Raw genomic sequence first — 6,725 nt, forward strand, 5'->3', positions numbered from 1 at the left:
TTAGGACCAATGCCATTAAACAAGTGATTCTCGTCAACTTCTAAAATGCATAACTCTTTCATGCCAAATCCAAATGAGGTCAAATTTGTGACCAAATTGAAGAGTTTTGAAAGAGCTACAAGTTTGACGAAGAAGATTTTGTTTGTATTATCTGCTGATGCGGTTGGAGGACTTTTGGGTGTATTGGTTCAGCTTTATGATCCTCTCTACCAGTGTTTCATCTTTCCCGATTATCAGCTTATGCCTATGTTGGAGGAGTGTGCCTATCTCTTGGGTAGACCCGTATCTGACAAGGTGCCTATTAATGGATTAGAGGAGATTATGAAATCTCAAGTCATACCGGATGCTCTTCATTCGAAGAAGTATAAGATTGATGCAAATATGACGAAGAAGTATAAGATTGATGCAAATATGACGAAGTATAAGATTGAGTTTCTGATTGGGCGAGCTTCCACTGTTGCTAAAGCTGGAGGTAGTATGGACACCTTTAAGGCTATCTTCGTTTTGCTTATCTATGGTCTAGCATTGTTCCCTAATATTGATAACTTTGTCGATGTTAATGAAATAAGAATCTTCTTAATTGGGAATCCTGTTCCAACTCTGTTGGGTGACATATACTTATCTCTACATCTAAGGAGTTCTAAAGGAAATGGAACCATTGTGTGTTCCATTCCTCTTCTATGCAAGTGGTTTACCATTAGAGATATAGACTAAATCCAAGGTAAATCATACAAGTCGAGTCGCCACCGCACTTCTTTTTATCCAAAGGAATGGTTAGAAAGCGAACAAAAACCTAAAAGTTTTATCGAATCAAAAACTAGTAAAAATGTCAGAGATCTGGGTAAGGGGGTTGGTTATGCAATGGGAAGGTGTTAGGCACCCAAAGCATCCTAGGTACTCCTAGGGAGCCCTTTTCACATTTATTGCAAAGGTTGTTGTTTTTATGAAAATTTATTTGTGCAAGCATAATTGAAGGGATGGGAAAAGCGTGTATGTTTATCTAATGTACTACTTACTAAAAGAAGGGTCAAAAGAAAATGACTCGCACGGATGTCGCATCCACTGCATACGTATCTCATCTAAATCTGAGAATCAGAGTCTTCGTAGCTCGGCTACCTATGGGTTAAAGAGGAGTGTGCTCGGTAAGACATCGCATCTTATGCCTACGTATCTCATCTGGGATGAAAATCAGAGTAAAACATAGTTCGGCAAACTACGGGGTAAGGGTTTTGGGTTGAACGACATTACTACGCAATCTACCGGATGCTCGACCTTTGGAGACTTACTCGCCTGTAGTAGAAGGAGTAAACATGTTCTTAGGAGAAGAAAAATCAATGATAAAAGGGTAACGAGGATAAGACCTCATAGCTCTTAACCCTGGACAGGGTGAGCTCATGACAACAAGTGGGGATTCAGAAAGGTGGAACCCTCTCCACTGACCGACCGGACAAAAGTAACACACCAAAACATGGCCTCCTATCGAGGTCTTCCAGCTAAGAAAACAGAAAAATATGGGAAAGAGGTAAAAGTACCACACGGATAAAGTTCCGAAGTAACAGCAATTAAAGAGATAAGAAACCCAGAGATCTCTCAAGCTAGCACCATCAAAGAAAGTGAGTCAGTATAGGTAATCGGAATAAACCACTAGGTGGTATCCCACAAATAAAGTGGAACACCAGGCAAGCCATCTCTGCAAGAGTCATATGAGCCCTCACAAAACAAAACTCAACAAACAGGTTAGAGAAACAAGATAGGGTAACCAAGAGTTGCCCCCAAATCAAAATGTAACCACATGAATCATGCCATTAAAATTCACAAAAAGCTCACAAAAAGCAACCAAGGGTAGGAGGCCTAAACCTCTTGCCAAACACATGCATCAAAAGGGTATCAAATTCACCCATAATACCTCATACATTAAGAGCATTCAAATTAATGGGAATAAGGCAAACCTGACTGGAGAGATCGAATGAAATTGAATTGCCCGGTTGGGTTTGCAAAACAGTCTTAGGGTTTATATGAGAGGGAATTGGTTCTTTACGGATGAGTTCCCTTCAGTCTCTGGAGGTTGCTCTGAACTCTGTTAGCTCTTCTCTCACTATCTTTTTCCGTGCCAGGGTAATAGGAATAGAATAAAATTTTGTTTCACTGAAACTCTGAATTTATAACCTGATTTTTGTAGACCTGTGGGCTCAAATGAGAGAGGCCCAAGTCCAAAAATTTTCTGTTATATTTTATTTATTTATTTATTTTTTAACACGTGGGCTTCGCCTAGCGAGCACGACAGCTCATTAACAAACTTTTGCTCCTTCAAGATTAACGTTTTGACTGACGAATAGACCCCATTTGAACATGTTGGAAGTTTCTCAAGCCATTCCCATTTGTTGACTGATCCTCTAAATAGAACCCACAAGGTGTCTTGGATGATACTCAAGCTTCAAACAAAAGATGTTAGTGACACATTTTTGTGCTTTTGGTTAGTAAACAAAAGTAAGAGAAACAATGATGTATAATTCAAGCATCCTTGGTGATCTCAAACCAATCACAAGGAGTCCCACCCAAAGGCAAAGGGAACCAAGCTGCTAAAGATCCTTGAGGCAATGCAAATGCAATGTTATGATGCCATGAGGGATCTTAGTGTCAAAATTGGGGTCTTACAGATGCCCCTATTTAAGGTCATTCTAGCCGGAGAAGTGAAGGTTAAAATCTTCGTCTCGACGAGGTAGAATGGGCTTAAATAATAACAAAGAGACGAATTTTGGTCCCTAAGAGACCTCATGATGCAAATGTATGTATGCAAAATGGTAACACTCTGTGGGGATATGTGTCCACAAAGTAGTAAAGAAAATCAGGAGACACTGACAATCTTTATGAGTGATACATTCCATAGGACAAAATCCTAGGGACTCTTATGGGGATAAGAAAGAAATACGTGAGCAGGGCACGACTCAAAGTTTGGGGAGCAGAATTCCAAAGGGAATAAACCAATGGAAAGACTCGAGCTGACTCGAAGACGCCCGTATTGGGGAATATGCCAATACAACAAAACTATCCACAACGGATACTTCGGATAGAAATCCGGACAAAAACAATCCACTAAGGGACCTCGCTGGGGATGTCTAAAAACACTCTCCTGGGGAAGCAGCGAGATGAGGTGTTACCGGTTAGTGGGTAACAAGCTCAATGAGACATGTTATCTGAACACCGACATAAGGGTCAGAGATACAACATGCTCGGGAAGAAGTGAATATCTAAGACCGGTATAAGGGTGAGAGATATCAAAACTCCGAAACATCTGAGGAAGACCTAAAAAGGTATATTTCAACTCAGGAAAATTTGACTCCCCGGGGACAAAAGTCATAATAGGGAGCAGAAAGGGAGGAACACCAGGGATATCGGTTACTGGGCATATAATAGGTGACCAACCAAGGCGTGAATTGGGGAATATTCCCAAGACACTCATCATCCAAAAGAGGGCTAAAAGCAAACTCGATTATAGGATGGACATTCGACTCCGCAAAGGGGATACGAATCTTACTCAACTGGAGAAGAACAAAAGGCTTCAGACCCGAGAGTGCATGAGATATACTATCTATTACCGTCAGAACATAGATAATATACTCGCATGGACGATTATCCACAACCGGTTACTGGGTTAATAAAGGATAAATCGACCGAAAAGAAAAGGCATCGGGATACCGAAACTAGGTATATAATGATGACCGATTCAGGAGAGAAACAATTGTCACCAACAACAACAAGGTAGACGAGAGATGACCCGCTGGGGATAAATTGCGTAATCAGGGCAATTATCCAAGCAGATGAGGGGATATCATCACCGAATATTGGATGAAGATAACTGTCACCAATTAAAGATGAGCAAAAATAGTTACTCTGCAAAAAGGGAAGAAATAGGGTTTACAACTACCGGTATGAGGGTAGAGAACCACAAACTCCGCCGGGGATAATAATTACTAATTATTGAGCAATTATTCATTTACCACGGGGAAACAGGAAAAGAGTCTCAAGAGACCGATCTAGGATCAAACTAGATAGGCACACCAAATCAAGACTTGTCCCGGTGAGGATATAACTCAATGGGGAAAACCATCCCAGTATATGTGTTGGGAAGGAACAAAAACAATCAACATCCACGAGGATATAACCCGGTGGGGAATATGGAAGAAAGGATAGACGCTTTCTGCCTATGGAGCTGACTCTATATGGAGAGATCAGACACACACATCTGCTTGGGGAAATATATCACCAAATAGCAGGAGACAGCAAACACCGATATATGGCAAAGAATGCAACATGAATATCTGAATGTTATAATTATGCATGAATATGCGTGGTTTATGTATGATGTATGCTGACAGACAGAACATATCTAACACAACCAGGTCCAAGAATCAACCACCCGGTACTACATCTCAAGAGAGAAAGCCAAGTTCACCGGGGAGTATCCAATCTGCTGGGGATCAGAGATACCAGGAAGCAAAGAACTCTGCAAGGGATGAATCATCAGTCATTCCAGCTGGGGACGAGAGTTATCACAGACAAGGTCCACCACACCAACAACTCTACTGGGGAATCTATCCGAGGAGATAAAGGATTTATCGGGATCAACCACCAAATACCGCTCTTGCCCAAAGAGATCCAAGCTTCTGAGGAAGAAAGATTGCTACTCCGCTGAAGGGAAGAGAGGTGACTCTCAACAAGCAATCCACTTGTTAGGATAAACCACAAGGGGTTCCGGAGGGAGGAGATACAGTCATACCAGGAATATGGACAAAAATCTTACCCTGTTGGGGATCGTACCACCCTTGGGAGAGCACTGACGATCTCCTAAGTATCCTTTTGTCATTGTGAATGTTCACTTTGTTTAAAAACAAATTATAAAAATTTGATCGTTTAAAATAATGATATTTTCTTAATCAAAACATGCAAAACATTTGTTGAATAGAAACAGATAAGAGTGCCAATAATTGGATAAAAGGCTCAAATTTATTTGATAGAATGGTAGTCTGCGAATGGCAAGACTCCATAGATCTTTACAAATTTGAAATTGGTGATATATATTGGAAAAGGGCTACATTGAACATAATGACCATTTCTCCACCAATTCTGAATCCGATGTATTTGAAGCTTTGGCTGATAATGAGCAAGGATCTCTGACAGATGACAGTTGTAGAACAAAATCTTATCAGGATGCAGTTACTTGCCAAATCCCTAAAATTTGCCTAGATTGCCCCAGGATGAGGTACTCAATCTAGCGGGATGCCTATATTCATTTTTCATGTCTCTAACTTTTGCCTGGACCTCCCTTTCGGGTTTTCCAATCCACCGAGACGCTCATTTTTGCCTAAGCCGCCCTTTCGGGTTTTCAACTTAGCGAGCTATTCAGTTTTTATTTTTTAGGCGAAGTATTTCTTGACTGCATCTGAATTCACAGGACGAGTGAAATCCTCCCCATCCATAGTTGTAAGTATCAAAGCACCGCCTGAAAAGGCTCTCTTAACAACATATGGACCCTCATAGTTTGGAGTCCACTTGCCCCTGGAATTGGGAGTGAAAGACAAGACTTTCTTGAGCACAAGGTCACCTTCTCGAAACACACGAGGCTTGACCTTCTTATCAAAAGCTTTCTTCATTCTCTGCTGATATAACTGACCATGGCACACGACAGTCAATCTCTTCTCTTCAATCAAGTTTAGCTGGTCATAACGACTTTGAATCCATTCATCATCAATCAACTTGGCCTCCATCAAGACTCTCATTGACGGGATCTCCACCTCTACTGGGAGTACAACCTCCATGCCATAAACAAGAGAGAAAGGGGTTGCCCCTGTTGAAGTGCGGACAGATGTACGATAGCCATGCAAAGCGAATGGCAACATCTCATGCCAATCTTTGTACGTAATAACCATCTTCTGGATAATTTTCTTAATGTTCTTATTAGCAGCTTCAACAACCCCATTCATCTTGGGTCTATAAGGAGAAGAATTATGATGTGCAATCTTGAATTCAATACACAGCTCTTTCATCATTTTGTTGTTCAAGTTAGATCCATTATCAGTAATGATCTTATCTGGCACACCATATCGGCATATGAGTTGATTCTTGATAAACTTCACGACCACCTGCCTGGTCACATTTGCATACGATGCCGCTTCAACCCACTTGGTGAAGTAATCAATTGCTACGAGAATAAATCTGTGTCCATTGGACGCTTTCTGCTCTATCATGCCAATCATGTCAATTCCCCACATGGAGAAAGGCCATGGTGATGAGATCACATTCAAAAGTGTCGGGGGAATATGAATCTTATCCGCATAAATCTGACACTTATGGCATTTCTTCACATACTTGCAGCAGTCAGACTCCATTGTCAGCCAATAGTAGCCTGCTCTCAACATCTTTCTAGCCATGGCATGTCCATTGGAATGAGTACCAAATGAACCCTCATGGACCTTAGTCATCAACAGGTCTGCTTCGTGTCTATCCACGCATCTGAGCAGAACTATGTCAAAATTGCTTTTGTAAAGCACTTCGCCATTGAGGTAGAAACTGCCTGACAATCTCCTCAAAGTCTTCCTATCTTTCACAGATGCCCCAGGCGGGTAAATCTGGCTCTGAAGGAAACACTTGATATCATAATACCACGGCTTATCATCTTTTACTTCTTCTACTGCAAATACATGAGTTGGTCTATCCAAGCGCATCAT

The sequence above is a fragment of the Lathyrus oleraceus genome, chromosome 1, assembly GCF_024323335.1.
Source record: "Lathyrus oleraceus cultivar Zhongwan6 chromosome 1, CAAS_Psat_ZW6_1.0, whole genome shotgun sequence".
NCBI classification, from domain to species: domain Eukaryota; kingdom Viridiplantae; phylum Streptophyta; class Magnoliopsida; order Fabales; family Fabaceae; genus Lathyrus; species Lathyrus oleraceus.